The 17606-nt window shown below is 39.4% G+C and overlaps 1 long non-coding RNA gene across 1 annotated transcript in view; it reads left to right on the top strand.

Annotated features, from left to right (window-relative positions):
• LOC138360863 (uncharacterized) overlaps positions 1–17395 on the top strand; it is a 61730-nt gene extending 44335 nt beyond the window's left edge. Inside the window, exon 2 of the long non-coding RNA XR_011226694.1 lies at positions 17059–17395. This is a non-coding gene — a long non-coding RNA (uncharacterized lncRNA). The remainder of the gene's footprint in view (positions 1–17058) is intronic.
• Positions 17396–17606: the final 211 nt, after the last annotated feature.

Raw genomic sequence — 17606 nt, 5'->3', positions numbered from 1 at the left:
GCTCACAAGTGGCATTCTCAACTCAATCAACAAGAAACATGAATATGAAAAGAAAGTTAGGATTGGCATAGTTTCAAAGGAAGTAGCTAAAACGTACTCATCAATGCTTACCAGTATCATAAGAAAGGCAAAACTTGCATATTATGTGAATAGATTCAATGAAGCAAAAGGCAACATGAAAAACACTTGGAAAACTATCTCTAGTATCCTAGGAACTAAACAACACTCACATAACCAAATAAAACTCTACAAGGATGGGGATATACCGTCAACTGATTTAGAAATGGCAAATGAATTTAATAGTTTCTTTTCATCGGTTGGTGCTAATCTTGCCAGTAAAATCCCACAGACTCAGACACATATTAACACATATCTCTCAGGCAGCTATCCAAACTCTCTTCTCCTTTCACCAATCAGCCCGGCAGATGTTGTGTCCATCATACACTCTCTAAAAACCAAGGCAGGGAACACCAGTGAAATTCCGTCCATTGTGTACAAGAGAGCCTCCCATGCCCTTGCCCCACCCATAGCACTACTGTTCAACAAATCTATAGAGTGTCACACCTTCCCTGATATCCTCAAAAAAGCAAGAGTAACGCCAGTCCATAAAGGAGGCAATCCGGCGGACATAAACAATTATAGACCAATATCAAATTTACCCATTCTATCAAAAATATTTGAAAAAATTATTTACAAACAGCTCTATTCCTACCTCGTAAAATTCGACATACTCAGCCCCTGCCAGTTTGGCTTCCGGTCCCAAAAGAGTACCAATGATGCAATCATTAGTCTCCTTGACATTATCTACTTAGCCCTTGACAAAAATGAGTTTCCGATTGGACTCTTCATTGACCTAAGAAAAGCCTTTGATACTGTTAATCACAACTACCTCTTACTTAAACTCCAGCATTATGGAATCCGAGGCCTTGCCCTTGACTACATCCGATCCTATCTTAGTGACAGACACCAATATGTAACCATCAATGATACAACTTCTTCCACTCTACCAATTACCGTTGGAGTGCCACAGGGCAGCATCTTAGGACCTCTTCTATTTCTTATATATATAAACGATCTGCCTAATGTCTCTAATATTCTCAAACCTATATTGTTTGCTGACGATACTACCCTTATCTACTCAAACCTCAACCCACATACACTAAATAATGTTGTGAATAATGAATTAAAAAAAGTCCACTTATGGATGTCAACGAACAAACTAACATTAAACATCGAAAAGACTTACTACATCTTATTTGGAAGCAAATCATCAAATGCAATTCAGCTACAGATAGACAACATTAACATCAGTAATAAAAATGATGGCAAGTTTCTTGGCCTATTCCTAGACAAGAGACTCAACTTCAGCACCCACATTCAACACATAACTAAGAAAGTCTCTAAGACAGTTGGTATACTCTCCAAAATCAGATATTATGTTCCTAACTCTGCTCTCCTCTCACTATATTATGCACTAATCTACCCCTATCTTAATTATGGTATCTGTGCATGGGGGTCTACCACTGCAAACCACCTTAAGCCCATCATCACACAGCAAAAATCTGCTATCAGAATAATAACTAACTCTGCTTTCAGACAACACTCAGCTCCCTTGTTTAAATCTCTAAACTTGCTAAATATTAACTCCCTCCACACATTCTCTTGTGTCAACTACATTTACAAAACCCTGTTCTTAAATGCAAACCATGCTCTGAAACTCTCCCTGGACAGATGTAATAGGACCCATTATCACCACACCAGAAATAAATATCTCTTTGATATCCCCAGGGTCAAACTTAATCTGTGTAAACACTCTATGCAAATTAAGGGACCTAGTCTATGGAACTCACTCCCTAGTGAATTGAAAAACTGTAAAACTTTTGCCTTATTTAAAAGCAAAACCAAAAAGTACCTAACTTCATCTATTTAGTTTCCTACACTGAGCTTTAAATTTGCTCTGTACCTAGTGTTACCCAATCTCATAATTTTTATGTAATATCAAACAACCTTATCATTGTGTTCATTGCTGTCTTCTTTTATGTGCTAGCCATATGCTGTATTGTGACTACCAATTTTTGTCAACTACCATTCAAGCTGTCATTGCAATCAATCTTATATTGTTTCTGCTGTATTGTGCCTACCAATTTGTTGTCAACAACCATTTTAAGCTGTCATTGCAATCAATCATAGCTACCTATGTGCTTTAATATACTGTACCTATAATTTTCTCTCATCTTTTTTTTTTTCATTCCATGTAATCTGTTATCATTTTTTTGTCTATAAATTTTGCAAGTATTTACCTCCTTAAAATTTTCTTAGATTAAGGACCTGCCCGAAACGCTGCGCGTGCTAGTGGCTTTACAAGACTGTAATTACCATAATTGTATCCTCACATTCCTTATGTACATTCTTGTATATGCATAAATAAATAAATAAATAGTCGAAAAACAATTAATTCATGAAAACTTGGCTTATTAGGCAAATCTGGCCTTGCATAGTAGGCTGAGAAGTGCGTTCTGGCTACTAGGTACGACATATATATATATATATATATATATATATATATATATATATATATATATATATATATATATATATTTATATTAGTATATTTTGGTAGCAGTCTTTCCTGTAGACATATATTGATATGTCTACTTATCAATTTTAAGAATTGATATGTAGACAAGAATAAAAAAAATTGACCTCATACATAATGAAATGGGTAGCTTTATCATTTCATAAGAAAAAAATTAGAGAAAATATAATAATTAAGGAAAACTTGGCTTATTAGGCAAATCGGGCCTTGTATAGTACGCCGAGAAGTGCATTCTGGCTACTAGGTACGACATATATATATATATATATATATATATATATATATATATATATATATATATATATATATATATATATATATATATATATATAAATATATATATATATATATAATCTTTGGACAACACCCACCAGTGGGACTCGAACCCAGAAAGCACAACTACCTTCCAGTAGCAGGCATAACTAGTATGCTTTAACCCACTACACCATCAGACCTTTCAAAAGAAGTAGATAGTTCGAGATATATATATCTCAAACATCTCTACTTCCCGAAGGCACCAGATGAGTGTGGGGTCAGTCTGCATTTTCCATCAAGCCACTGTCAATGTGAGAGAACTCGTGTCCAGCTTATAAGCCTATACTTGCATAAACCACAAGTGAAGATTAAATAATCTTTGGACAACACCCACCAGTGGGACTCGAACCCAGAAAGCACAACTACCTTCCAGTAGCAGGCATAACTAGTATGCTTTAACCCACTACACCATCAGACCTTTCAAAAGAAGTAGATAGTTCGAGATATATATATCTCAAACATCTCTACTTCCCGAAGGCACCAGATGAGTGTGGGGTCAGTCTGCATTTTCCATCAAGCCACTGTCAATGTGAGATACTATACTTGTTTATGCAAGTATAGGCTTATAAGCTGGACACGAGTTCTCTCACATTGACAGTGGCTTGATGGAAAATGCAGACTGACCCCACACTCATCTGGTGCCTTCGGGAAGTAGAGATGTTTGAGATATATATATCTCGAACTATCTACTTCTTTTGAAAGGTCTGATGGTGTAGTGGGTTAAAGCATACTAGTTATGCCTGCTACTGGAAGGTAGTTGTGCTTTCTGGGTTCGAGTCCCACTGGTGGGTGTTGTCCAAAGATTATTTAATCTTCACTTGTGGTTTATGCAAGTATAGGCTTATAAGCTGGACACGAGTTCTCTCACATTGACAGTGGCTTGATGGAAAATGCAGACTGACCCCACACTCATCTGGTGCCTTCGGGAAGTAGAGATGTTTGAGATATATATATCTCGAACTATCTACTTCTTTTGAAAGGTCTGATGGTGTAGTGGGTTAAAGCATACTAGTTATGCCTGCTACTGGAAGGTAGTTGTGCTTTCTGGGTTCGAGTCCCACTGGTGGGTGTTGTCCAAAGATTATTTAATCTTCACTTGTGGTTTATGCAAGTATAGGCTTATAAGCTGGACACGAGTTCTCTCACATTGACAGTGGCTTGATGGAAAATGCAGACTGACCCCACACTCATCTGGTGCCTTCGGGAAGTAGAGATGTTTGAGATATATATATCTCGAACTATCTACTTCTTTTGAAAGGTCTGATGGTGTAGTGGGTTAAAGCATACTAGTTATGCCTGCTACTGGAAGGTAGTTGTGCTTTCTGGGTTCGAGTCCCACTGGTGGGTGTTGTCCAAAGATTATTTAATCTTCACTTGTGGTTTATGCAAGTATAGGCTTATAAGCTGGACACGAGTTCTCTCACATTGACAGTGGCTTGATGGAAAATGCAGACTGACCCCACACTCATCTGGTGCCTTCGGGAAGTAGAGATGTTTGAGATATATATATCTCGAACTATCTACTTCTTTTGAAAGGTCTGATGGTGTAGTGGGTTAAAGCATACTAGTTATGCCTGCTACTGGAAGGTAGTTGTGCTTTCTGGGTTCGAGTCCCACTGGTGGGTGTTGTCCAAAGATTATTTAATCTTCACTTGTGGTTTATGCAAGTATAGGCTTATAAGCTGGACACGAGTTCTCTCACATTGACAGTGGCTTGATGGAAAATGCAGACTGACCCCACACTCATCTGGTGCCTTCGGGAAGTAGAGATGTTTGAGATATATATATCTCGAACTATCTACTTCTTTTGAAAGGTCTGATGGTGTAGTGGGTTAAAGCATACTAGTTATGCCTGCTACTGGAAGGTAGTTGTGCTTTCTGGGTTCGAGTCCCACTGGTGGGTGTTGTCCAAAGATTATTTAATCTTCACTTGTGGTTTATGCAAGTATAGGCTTATAAGCTGGACACGAGTTCTCTCACATTGACAGTGGCTTGATGGAAAATGCAGACTGACCCCACACTCATCTGGTGCCTTCGGGAAGTAGAGATGTTTGAGATATATATATCTCGAACTATCTACTTCTTTTGAAAGGTCTGATGGTGTAGTGGGTTAAAGCATACTAGTTATGCCTGCTACTGGAAGGTAGTTGTGCTTTCTGGGTTCGAGTCCCACTGGTGGGTGTTGTCCAAAGATTATTTAATCTTCACTTGTGGTTTATGCAAGTATAGGCTTATAAGCTGGACACGAGTTCTCTCACATTGACAGTGGCTTGATGGAAAATGCAGACTGACCCCACACTCATCTGGTGCCTTCGGGAAGTAGAGATGTTTGAGATATATATATCTCGAACTATCTACTTCTTTTGAAAGGTCTGATGGTGTAGTGGGTTAAAGCATACTAGTTATGCCTGCTACTGGAAGGTAGTTGTGCTTTCTGGGTTCGAGTCCCACTGGTGGGTGTTGTCCAAAGATTATTTAATCTTCACTTGTGGTTTATGCAAGTATAGGCTTATAAGCTGGACACGAGTTCTCTCACATTGACAGTGGCTTGATGGAAAATGCAGACTGACCCCACACTCATCTGGTGCCTTCGGGAAGTAGAGATGTTTGAGATATATATATCTCGAACTATCTACTTCTTTTGAAAGGTCTGATGGTGTAGTGGGTTAAAGCATACTAGTTATGCCTGCTACTGGAAGGTAGTTGTGCTTTCTGGGTTCGAGTCCCACTGGTGGGTGTTGTCCAAAGATTATTTAATCTTCACTTGTGGTTTATGCAAGTATAGGCTTATAAGCTGGACACGAGTTCTCTCACATTGACAGTGGCTTGATGGAAAATGCAGACTGACCCCACACTCATCTGGTGCCTTCGGGAAGTAGAGATGTTTGAGATATATATATCTCGAACTATCTACTTCTTTTGAAAGGTCTGATGGTGTAGTGGGTTAAAGCATACTAGTTATGCCTGCTACTGGAAGGTAGTTGTGCTTTCTGGGTTCGAGTCCCACTGGTGGGTGTTGTCCAAAGATTATTTAATCTTCACTTGTGGTTTATGCAAGTATAGGCTTATAAGCTGGACACGAGTTCTCTCACATTGACAGTGGCTTGATGGAAAATGCAGACTGACCCCACACTCATCTGGTGCCTTCGGGAAGTAGAGATGTTTGAGATATATATATCTCGAACTATCTACTTCTTTTGAAAGGTCTGATGGTGTAGTGGGTTAAAGCATACTAGTTATGCCTGCTACTGGAAGGTAGTTGTGCTTTCTGGGTTCGAGTCCCACTGGTGGGTGTTGTCCAAAGATTATTTAATCTTCACTTGTGGTTTATGCAAGTATAGGCTTATAAGCTGGACACGAGTTCTCTCACATTGACAGTGGCTTGATGGAAAATGCAGACTGACCCCACACTCATCTGGTGCCTTCGGGAAGTAGAGATGTTTGAGATATATATATCTCGAACTATCTACTTCTTTTGAAAGGTCTGATGGTGTAGTGGGTTAAAGCATACTAGTTATGCCTGCTACTGGAAGGTAGTTGTGCTTTCTGGGTTCGAGTCCCACTGGTGGGTGTTGTCCAAAGATTATTTAATCTTCACTTGTGGTTTATGCAAGTATAGGCTTATAAGCTGGACACGAGTTCTCTCACATTGACAGTGGCTTGATGGAAAATGCAGACTGACCCCACACTCATCTGGTGCCTTCGGGAAGTAGAGATGTTTGAGATATATATATCTCGAACTATCTACTTCTTTTGAAAGGTCTGATGGTGTAGTGGGTTAAAGCATACTAGTTATGCCTGCTACTGGAAGGTAGTTGTGCTTTCTGGGTTCGAGTCCCACTGGTGGGTGTTGTCCAAAGATTATTTAATCTTCACTTGTGGTTTATGCAAGTATAGGCTTATAAGCTGGACACGAGTTCTCTCACATTGACAGTGGCTTGATGGAAAATGCAGACTGACCCCACACTCATCTGGTGCCTTCGGGAAGTAGAGATGTTTGAGATATATATATCTCGAACTATCTACTTCTTTTGAAAGGTCTGATGGTGTAGTGGGTTAAAGCATACTAGTTATGCCTGCTACTGGAAGGTAGTTGTGCTTTCTGGGTTCGAGTCCCACTGGTGGGTGTTGTCCAAAGATTATTTAATCTTCACTTGTGGTTTATGCAAGTATAGGCTTATAAGCTGGACACGAGTTCTCTCACATTGACAGTGGCTTGATGGAAAATGCAGACTGACCCCACACTCATCTGGTGCCTTCGGGAAGTAGAGATGTTTGAGATATATATATCTCGAACTATCTACTTCTTTTGAAAGGTCTGATGGTGTAGTGGGTTAAAGCATACTAGTTATGCCTGCTACTGGAAGGTAGTTGTGCTTTCTGGGTTCGAGTCCCACTGGTGGGTGTTGTCCAAAGATTATTTAATCTTCACTTGTGGTTTATGCAAGTATAGGCTTATAAGCTGGACACGAGTTCTCTCACATTGACAGTGGCTTGATGGAAAATGCAGACTGACCCCACACTCATCTGGTGCCTTCGGGAAGTAGAGATGTTTGAGATATATATATCTCGAACTATCTACTTCTTTTGAAAGGTCTGATGGTGTAGTGGGTTAAAGCATACTAGTTATGCCTGCTACTGGAAGGTAGTTGTGCTTTCTGGGTTCGAGTCCCACTGGTGGGTGTTGTCCAAAGATTATTTAATCTTCACTTGTGGTTTATGCAAGTATAGGCTTATAAGCTGGACACGAGTTCTCTCACATTGACAGTGGCTTGATGGAAAATGCAGACTGACCCCACACTCATCTGGTGCCTTCGGGAAGTAGAGATGTTTGAGATATATATATCTCGAACTATCTACTTCTTTTGAAAGGTCTGATGGTGTAGTGGGTTAAAGCATACTAGTTATGCCTGCTACTGGAAGGTAGTTGTGCTTTCTGGGTTCGAGTCCCACTGGTGGGTGTTGTCCAAAGATTATTTAATCTTCACTTGTGGTTTATGCAAGTATAGGCTTATAAGCTGGACACGAGTTCTCTCACATTGACAGTGGCTTGATGGAAAATGCAGACTGACCCCACACTCATCTGGTGCCTTCGGGAAGTAGAGATGTTTGAGATATATATATCTCGAACTATCTACTTCTTTTGAAAGGTCTGATGGTGTAGTGGGTTAAAGCATACTAGTTATGCCTGCTACTGGAAGGTAGTTGTGCTTTCTGGGTTCGAGTCCCACTGGTGGGTGTTGTCCAAAGATTATTTAATCTTCACTTGTGGTTTATGCAAGTATAGGCTTATAAGCTGGACACGAGTTCTCTCACATTGACAGTGGCTTGATGGAAAATGCAGACTGACCCCACACTCATCTGGTGCCTTCGGGAAGTAGAGATGCTTGAGATATATATATCTCGAACTATCTACTTCTTTTGAAAGGTCTGATGGTGTAGTGGGTTAAAGCATACTAGTTATGCCTGCTACTGGAAGGTAGTTGTGCTTTCTGGGTTCGAGTCCCACTGGTGGGTGTTGTCCAAAGATTATTTAATCTTCACTTGTGGTTTATGCAAGTATAGGCTTATAAGCTGGACACGAGTTCTCTCACATTGACAGTGGCTTGATGGAAAATGCAGACTGACCCCACACTCATCTGGTGCCTTCGGGAAGTAGAGATGTTTGAGATATATATATCTCGAACTATCTACTTCTTTTGAAAGGTCTGATGGTGTAGTGGGTTAAAGCATACTAGTTATGCCTGCTACTGGAAGGTAGTTGTGCTTTCTGGGTTCGAGTCCCACTGGTGGGTGTTGTCCAAAGATTATTTAATCTTCACTTGTGGTTTATGCAAGTATAGGCTTATAAGCTGGACACGAGTTCTCTCACATTGACAGTGGCTTGATGGAAAATGCAGACTGACCCCACACTCATCTGGTGCCTTCGGGAAGTAGAGATGCTTGAGATATATATATCTCGAACTATCTACTTCTTTTGAAAGGTCTGATGGTGTAGTGGGTTAAAGCATACTAGTTATGCCTGCTACTGGAAGGTAGTTGTGCTTTCTGGGTTCGAGTCCCACTGGTGGGTGTTGTCCAAAGATTATTTAATCTTCACTTGTGGTTTATGCAAGTATAGGCTTATAAGCTGGACACGAGTTCTCTCACATTGACAGTGGCTTGATGGAAAATGCAGACTGACCCCACACTCATCTGGTGCCTTCGGGAAGTAGAGATGTTTGAGATATATATATCTCGAACTATCTACTTCTTTTGAAAGGTCTGATGGTGTAGTGGGTTAAAGCATACTAGTTATGCCTGCTACTGGAAGGTAGTTGTGCTTTCTGGGTTCGAGTCCCACTGGTGGGTGTTGTCCAAAGATTATTTAATCTTCACTTGTGGTTTATGCAAGTATAGGCTTATAAGCTGGACACGAGTTCTCTCACATTGACAGTGGCTTGATGGAAAATGCAGACTGACCCCACACTCATCTGGTGCCTTCGGGAAGTAGAGATGTTTGAGATATATATATCTCGAACTATCTACTTCTTTTGAAAGGTCTGATGGTGTAGTGGGTTAAAGCATACTAGTTATGCCTGCTACTGGAAGGTAGTTGTGCTTTCTGGGTTCGAGTCCCACTGGTGGGTGTTGTCCAAAGATTATTTAATCTTCACTTGTGGTTTATGCAAGTATAGGCTTATAAGCTGGACACGAGTTCTCTCACATTGACAGTGGCTTGATGGAAAATGCAGACTGACCCCACACTCATCTGGTGCCTTCGGGAAGTAGAGATGTTTGAGATATATATATCTCGAACTATCTACTTCTTTTGAAAGGTCTGATGGTGTAGTGGGTTAAAGCATACTAGTTATGCCTGCTACTGGAAGGTAGTTGTGCTTTCTGGGTTCGAGTCCCACTGGTGGGTGTTGTCCAAAGATTATTTAATCTTCACTTGTGGTTTATGCAAGTATAGGCTTATAAGCTGGACACGAGTTCTCTCACATTGACAGTGGCTTGATGGAAAATGCAGACTGACCCCACACTCATCTGGTGCCTTCGGGAAGTAGAGATGTTTGAGATATATATATCTCGAACTATCTACTTCTTTTGAAAGGTCTGATGGTGTAGTGGGTTAAAGCATACTAGTTATGCCTGCTACTGGAAGGTAGTTGTGCTTTCTGGGTTCGAGTCCCACTGGTGGGTGTTGTCCAAAGATTATTTAATCTTCACTTGTGGTTTATGCAAGTATAGGCTTATAAGCTGGACACGAGTTCTCTCACATTGACAGTGGCTTGATGGAAAATGCAGACTGACCCCACACTCATCTGGTGCCTTCGGGAAGTAGAGATGTTTGAGATATATATATCTCGAACTATCTACTTCTTTTGAAAGGTCTGATGGTGTAGTGGGTTAAAGCATACTAGTTATGCCTGCTACTGGAAGGTAGTTGTGCTTTCTGGGTTCGAGTCCCACTGGTGGGTGTTGTCCAAAGATTATTTAATCTTCACTTGTGGTTTATGCAAGTATAGGCTTATAAGCTGGACACGAGTTCTCTCACATTGACAGTGGCTTGATGGAAAATGCAGACTGACCCCACACTCATCTGGTGCCTTCGGGAAGTAGAGATGTTTGAGATATATATATCTCGAACTATCTACTTCTTTTGAAAGGTCTGATGGTGTAGTGGGTTAAAGCATACTAGTTATGCCTGCTACTGGAAGGTAGTTGTGCTTTCTGGGTTCGAGTCCCACTGGTGGGTGTTGTCCAAAGATTATTTAATCTTCACTTGTGGTTTATGCAAGTATAGGCTTATAAGCTGGACACGAGTTCTCTCACATTGACAGTGGCTTGATGGAAAATGCAGACTGACCCCACACTCATCTGGTGCCTTCGGGAAGTAGAGATGTTTGAGATATATATATCTCGAACTATCTACTTCTTTTGAAAGGTCTGATGGTGTAGTGGGTTAAAGCATACTAGTTATGCCTGCTACTGGAAGGTAGTTGTGCTTTCTGGGTTCGAGTCCCACTGGTGGGTGTTGTCCAAAGATTATTTAATCTTCACTTGTGGTTTATGCAAGTATAGGCTTATAAGCTGGACACGAGTTCTCTCACATTGACAGTGGCTTGATGGAAAATGCAGACTGACCCCACACTCATCTGGTGCCTTCGGGAAGTAGAGATGCTTGAGATATATATATCTCGAACTATCTACTTCTTTTGAAAGGTCTGATGGTGTAGTGGGTTAAAGCATACTAGTTATGCCTGCTACTGGAAGGTAGTTGTGCTTTCTGGGTTCGAGTCCCACTGGTGGGTGTTGTCCAAAGATTATTTAATCTTCACTTGTGGTTTATGCAAGTATAGGCTTATAAGCTGGACACGAGTTCTCTCACATTGACAGTGGCTTGATGGAAAATGCAGACTGACCCCACACTCATCTGGTGCCTTCGGGAAGTAGAGATGTTTGAGATATATATATCTCGAACTATCTACTTCTTTTGAAAGGTCTGATGGTGTAGTGGGTTAAAGCATACTAGTTATGCCTGCTACTGGAAGGTAGTTGTGCTTTCTGGGTTCGAGTCCCACTGGTGGGTGTTGTCCAAAGATTATTTAATCTTCACTTGTGGTTTATGCAAGTATAGGCTTATAAGCTGGACACGAGTTCTCTCACATTGACAGTGGCTTGATGGAAAATGCAGACTGACCCCACACTCATCTGGTGCCTTCGGGAAGTAGAGATGTTTGAGATATATATATCTCGAACTATCTACTTCTTTTGAAAGGTCTGATGGTGTAGTGGGTTAAAGCATACTAGTTATGCCTGCTACTGGAAGGTAGTTGTGCTTTCTGGGTTCGAGTCCCACTGGTGGGTGTTGTCCAAAGATTATTTAATCTTCACTTGTGGTTTATGCAAGTATAGGCTTATAAGCTGGACACGAGTTCTCTCACATTGACAGTGGCTTGATGGAAAATGCAGACTGACCCCACACTCATCTGGTGCCTTCGGGAAGTAGAGATGTTTGAGATATATATATCTCGAACTATCTACTTCTTTTGAAAGGTCTGATGGTGTAGTGGGTTAAAGCATACTAGTTATGCCTGCTACTGGAAGGTAGTTGTGCTTTCTGGGTTCGAGTCCCACTGGTGGGTGTTGTCCAAAGATTATTTAATCTTCACTTGTGGTTTATGCAAGTATAGGCTTATAAGCTGGACACGAGTTCTCTCACATTGACAGTGGCTTGATGGAAAATGCAGACTGACCCCACACTCATCTGGTGCCTTCGGGAAGTAGAGATGTTTGAGATATATATATCTCGAACTATCTACTTCTTTTGAAAGGTCTGATGGTGTAGTGGGTTAAAGCATACTAGTTATGCCTGCTACTGGAAGGTAGTTGTGCTTTCTGGGTTCGAGTCCCACTGGTGGGTGTTGTCCAAAGATTATTTAATCTTCACTTGTGGTTTATGCAAGTATAGGCTTATAAGCTGGACACGAGTTCTCTCACATTGACAGTGGCTTGATGGAAAATGCAGACTGACCCCACACTCATCTGGTGCCTTCGGGAAGTAGAGATGTTTGAGATATATATATCTCGAACTATCTACTTCTTTTGAAAGGTCTGATGGTGTAGTGGGTTAAAGCATACTAGTTATGCCTGCTACTGGAAGGTAGTTGTGCTTTCTGGGTTCGAGTCCCACTGGTGGGTGTTGTCCAAAGATTATTTAATCTTCACTTGTGGTTTATGCAAGTATAGGCTTATAAGCTGGACACGAGTTCTCTCACATTGACAGTGGCTTGATGGAAAATGCAGACTGACCCCACACTCATCTGGTGCCTTCGGGAAGTAGAGATGTTTGAGATATATATATCTCGAACTATCTACTTCTTTTGAAAGGTCTGATGGTGTAGTGGGTTAAAGCATACTAGTTATGCCTGCTACTGGAAGGTAGTTGTGCTTTCTGGGTTCGAGTCCCACTGGTGGGTGTTGTCCAAAGATTATTTAATCTTCACTTGTGGTTTATGCAAGTATAGGCTTATATATATATATATATATATATATATATATATATATATATATATATATATATATATATATATAATGTATAAGAAATAGGAGAGGTCCCAAGATGCTGCCCTGTGGCACCCCCTACTGTCAATGGTAGAGTAGGGGGAGGCTATTTATTTATTTATATACAAGAAGGTACATTGGGGGTTAACAGAGAATACAGAAATTAAATTGAATTTACATTCTTGTAAAGCCACTAGCACGCATAGCGTTTCGGGCAAGTCCTTAAACTAACAGAAATTTTTTACATAAATTAACAGTAAAATTGATAAAAAATGTTTACAGGTACTTTACAGATTTACTTTACCTGTACAGATAATTTTAAGTAGAAGAATTACAGTAAAATTAACAAAAAAATGTTTACAGGTACATTGAAGAAATTTGACACAAAAGCAGATTAGAATAACAACAATACACAATAATAAATAATTAATAAATAAATGTTTATTCAGGTAAGGTACATACATACAACAGATTTTACAAAAATTTCTAGATTTATAGATAGGGCTAGTACATACAATGCCTAAAGCCACTATTACGCAAAGCGTTTCGGGAAGGAAAAACATTAAAGACTATAACTTAATACAAGTTGAGTTTAAAGTATAGAATGTGTTGAGAACAAATTAAAATAATGATAAAAAAGGGGGGTAACATGACTGAAAAAGCAGCACAAATACAATTAGGTCGACAAACAGCGTTGTTTAAAAAAACAGACATGGGTTGACAATATAGGGGTAAGGTAGTTACAGGGAATTTATTAGGTAGTGCTTCGCTTTTATCTTAATCTGGTTGAGAGAGATACAGTCTTTAACATGATTGGGAAGGTCATTCCACATTCTGAGTCCCTTGATTTGTAGAGCATTTCTAGTTTGATTAAGTCGTACTCTTGGAATATCAAAACTGTATTTGTTTCTGGTGTGGTGCTCATGGGTTCTGTTACAACCTTCAATGAAGCTTTTGAGGTCAGGATTGGCATTACAGTTCAGCGTTTTATATATGTATAATGCATATGAGAGAATGTGCAGTGACTTAATATCTAACATATTCAGAGATTTGAGTAGGGGTACCGAGTGATGTCTGGGGCCAGAGTTGGATATTATCGTAATAGCAGCTTTGTGTTGAGTGATTAGAGGACGTAAATGATTTTGGGTAGTAGAACCCCAAGCACAAATACCATAGTTGAGATATGGATAGATGAGGGAGTAATAGAGCGTCACCAGGGCAGGGCGGGGAACATAATATCTGATCTTAGAAAGAATGGCAACAGTTTTTTAAACTTTTTTTGATATATTTAGAATGTGTCCCTGGAAATTCAGCTTATGGTCAATGAGAACGCCTAGGAATTTGCCATCTATTTTGTTACAAATTTGGGTAGTGTTTATTCTGAGATTTATTTGATTAGAGGATTTATTGCCAAACAGAATATAGAAAGTTTTGTCAATGTTAAGGGTGAGTTTGTTGGCAGGTAGCCAAAGATGGACTTTATTTAACTCAGTATTTACTGTGGCATTTAGAGCAAGGGGGTCAGGACTGGAGTAAATGAAGGTTGTGTCGTCAGCAAATAGAATTGGTTTGAGGTGTTGGGAGGGATTTGGAAGGTCATTAATGTAGATGAGAAAGAGGAGAGGGCCAAGTATGCTGCCCTGGGGAACACCAATGTTGATGGGTAGGGTGGGAGAAATTTAATTATTCACAGAAACATACTGGAGCCTGTCAGTAAGGTAAGATTTGAGGTATTGCAGGGAGCGTCCTCTGACTCCATAATGATGTAATTTAAGAAGGTGTTGGTGGTTGACAGTGTTAAAAGCCTTATGCAGGTCCACAAATAGCCCAACAGGGAACTCATTTTTATCAAGAGCTGCATGAATCAAGTTAATCATACTAATAAGTGCATCGTTAGTGCTTTTTTGGGTCTGAAGCCATATTGACAAGAGCTAAGTATATTGTGTTTGGCTAGATAAGAGTAAATCTGCTTGTAGATTAGTTTTTCAAATATTTTTGACAAGTTAGGCAGGATTGATATAGGTCTGTAGTTGTTAACATCTGTGAGATCACCACATTTGTGGACAGGGGTTACTCTCGTTTTTTTTAGAATATCTGGAAAGATTTGGAGTTCAAGTGACTTGTTGAAGAGCAATGCAATAGCAGAGGCTAAAAATCTGGAGGCTTTTTTGTAAATTAAAGTTGGTATCTCCTCAAGGGCACTAGACTTGGTTTTAAGGGAAAGGATTATCTCATTAACGTCAGTGGAATTTGTAGGCTTTAGGTACAGAGGCTGTGGATAGTTACCTGTAAGATAGTCCTTAACATCAGTACTGGAAGATGGAATATCATTTGCAAGGGATGACCCAATGGAAGAGAAGAACCTATTGAACTCAATAGCAGAATCAGAGGCTGAAAGCTGACCATCGTTATTGGACAGGACTGTTGGTTTGTTATTTAAAATCTTCTTTGATCCCAATATTTGTGAAATTGTGCTCCAAGTTTTTTTAATGTTGCTCTTTATTTGGGTAAATTTATCTTCGTAGTATTTAGTTTTGGCTCGTCTAATTATTTTAGATAGCAATAACGAGTAATTCTTAGAGAATTCTTTGGAGACGGTTCCTAACCTATACTTCTTCTCAAGGTCATGTTTTTTATTAATGGATAATTTTTTAATATTTTTATTAATAACAATACACAATAATAACAATACGCAATAATAACAATACACAATAATAAAACAAGGATTACTAGGTACATGAGGATAACATTTCAGGGTTATACGTTGGTTCACTGAAGCATAATATGAGGATCGTTTCAAGGAAAAATCTCAAGGAATAATGCAGTAGAATATGCACTCAATACAACAACCATGATATCAGATGATATCTAAGATTACAGTGGTAAAGTAATATGGCTTAGGTACAAAAGTTGGGGGATTAGGTAGCACTAGATACAGTGTGAACATAAAGTACTAGGTAGAAAACTATGAAGATGAAATTAGGTACTTTTTGGTTTTATTTTTGAATAAGGCAAAAGTTGGACTTTTGTCCAAAAGTTGGAGTTATGCTATTGATGAGTACATATTAGTTCCTGTCACTTAGATAGGAACGAATATAGTCCAAAGCAAGGCCTTGAATACCATAGTGGTGAAGTTTAAATAAGAGGTAATTATGGTTTATAGTATCAAAGGCTTTTCTCAAGTCAATGAAGAGGCCAATTGAGAACTCATTTTTGTCAAGGGCAGTGTAGATTATATCAGTCTAATGATGGCATCATTGATACTCATTTGGAAACAAAAGCCAAACTGGCAGGGACTTAGTATATAGATTTTACGAAGTAGGAATAGAGCTGTTTAAAAAAAAACAATTTTTGAAAGTATAGGTAGATGTGATATTATTCTGTAATTGTCAGTTGTCTCGCCTCCTTTATAAACTGGCACCACTCTTGCTTTTTTAAGGATATCAGGAAAAGTAAGATACTAGAGATTTGTTGAATAGCAGAGGAATGGGTGTTGCAAGAACAGGGGCAGCACTCTTATATATCATAGATGGTATTTTATTAATGTTCCAAGCTTTGGTTTTAAGTAATTGAATTATGGATATAATGTCTGTCAGGCAGACTGGTAAAAGGAATAGAGAGTTAGCTACCTATGAGATATGTAGTATATTGTGTCTGGGTCTCCGGAATTTTTCTGGCAAGGTTTGCACCAATTGATGAAAAGAAGCTATTGGAATTAGTTGCAATATCTAAGTCTGTTGCAAGTGTGTAACCGTCTTTGGAGAGTTTTATCTGCTTGGTATGTGATTGTTGTTTAGACCCTAGGATGTTAGAGATGGCTTTCCATGTAATGTTCATATTTCATTTTGCTTCTTTAAATCTATTCTCATAAAAGGAAGCTTTGGCTCCTTGTATTATATTGGTAAGCATTGATGGGTATGCTACTTGTGAGCCAGGGGTTGTTTAATCTTTTGACAGTTTATTTGCTTAGGGAGGAGAAGACTCAAGATGATTCAAAATGCTCAGAATACTCTCACAAATTTATATCACTCTAATATTTAGGAATCTTATATAATAAAAATGTATGACTACAAGTTCTCCTTCTTTCCCTTCAACAGGTCTTCCTCACTGGGCCTGCTTGGTTTTTGTGTTACTGGGAGGGTGCCATCACCGTTTACCTTTCAAGACTGACTCATGCTGGCACTGCATTTGTTGACCTTCTCTTCACAGTAAACACACAGTCCTTCTCCATATGATGATTGTCCAGGGCAAGCAGGGTGTGGCCGCCATCTTGGAAACAGGAGGATGGAGAAGCAGGGTCTTCTAATTTCTTCAAAGCAAAAGAATCTTCTGTCTTCCCAGACTTATGGCAGCTTCTGCCGGCCTTGCATTCTTGTTCCTACATGGCCCTTGGGCCTTTTATATTTATTTTACATAATAAAACAACTATTAATACCCATGTGTTTTTTAACAAGAGATCCATGACCTTTAAGCGCTAATTGTATTAACTAATGTACATATTGTAACCTTTAAATATCTAATAAAAGACAACAAAACACAAAAGGAAGAGGGTGGTAGGAGAAAAGCACACAGAAACTGTATTCAAGGGGACATAAACATTCCCTCTATTGCATTATGTGTGATTTCCTCTGAGGATATATATATA

The sequence above is a fragment of the Procambarus clarkii genome, unplaced genomic scaffold (genome assembly GCF_040958095.1).
Source record: "Procambarus clarkii isolate CNS0578487 unplaced genomic scaffold, FALCON_Pclarkii_2.0 HiC_scaffold_124, whole genome shotgun sequence".
Lineage (NCBI taxonomy): Eukaryota > Metazoa > Arthropoda > Malacostraca > Decapoda > Cambaridae > Procambarus > Procambarus clarkii.
Note: the sequence above shows the minus strand (reverse complement) of the source record. Positions and strands in the feature narration are given on the sequence as shown.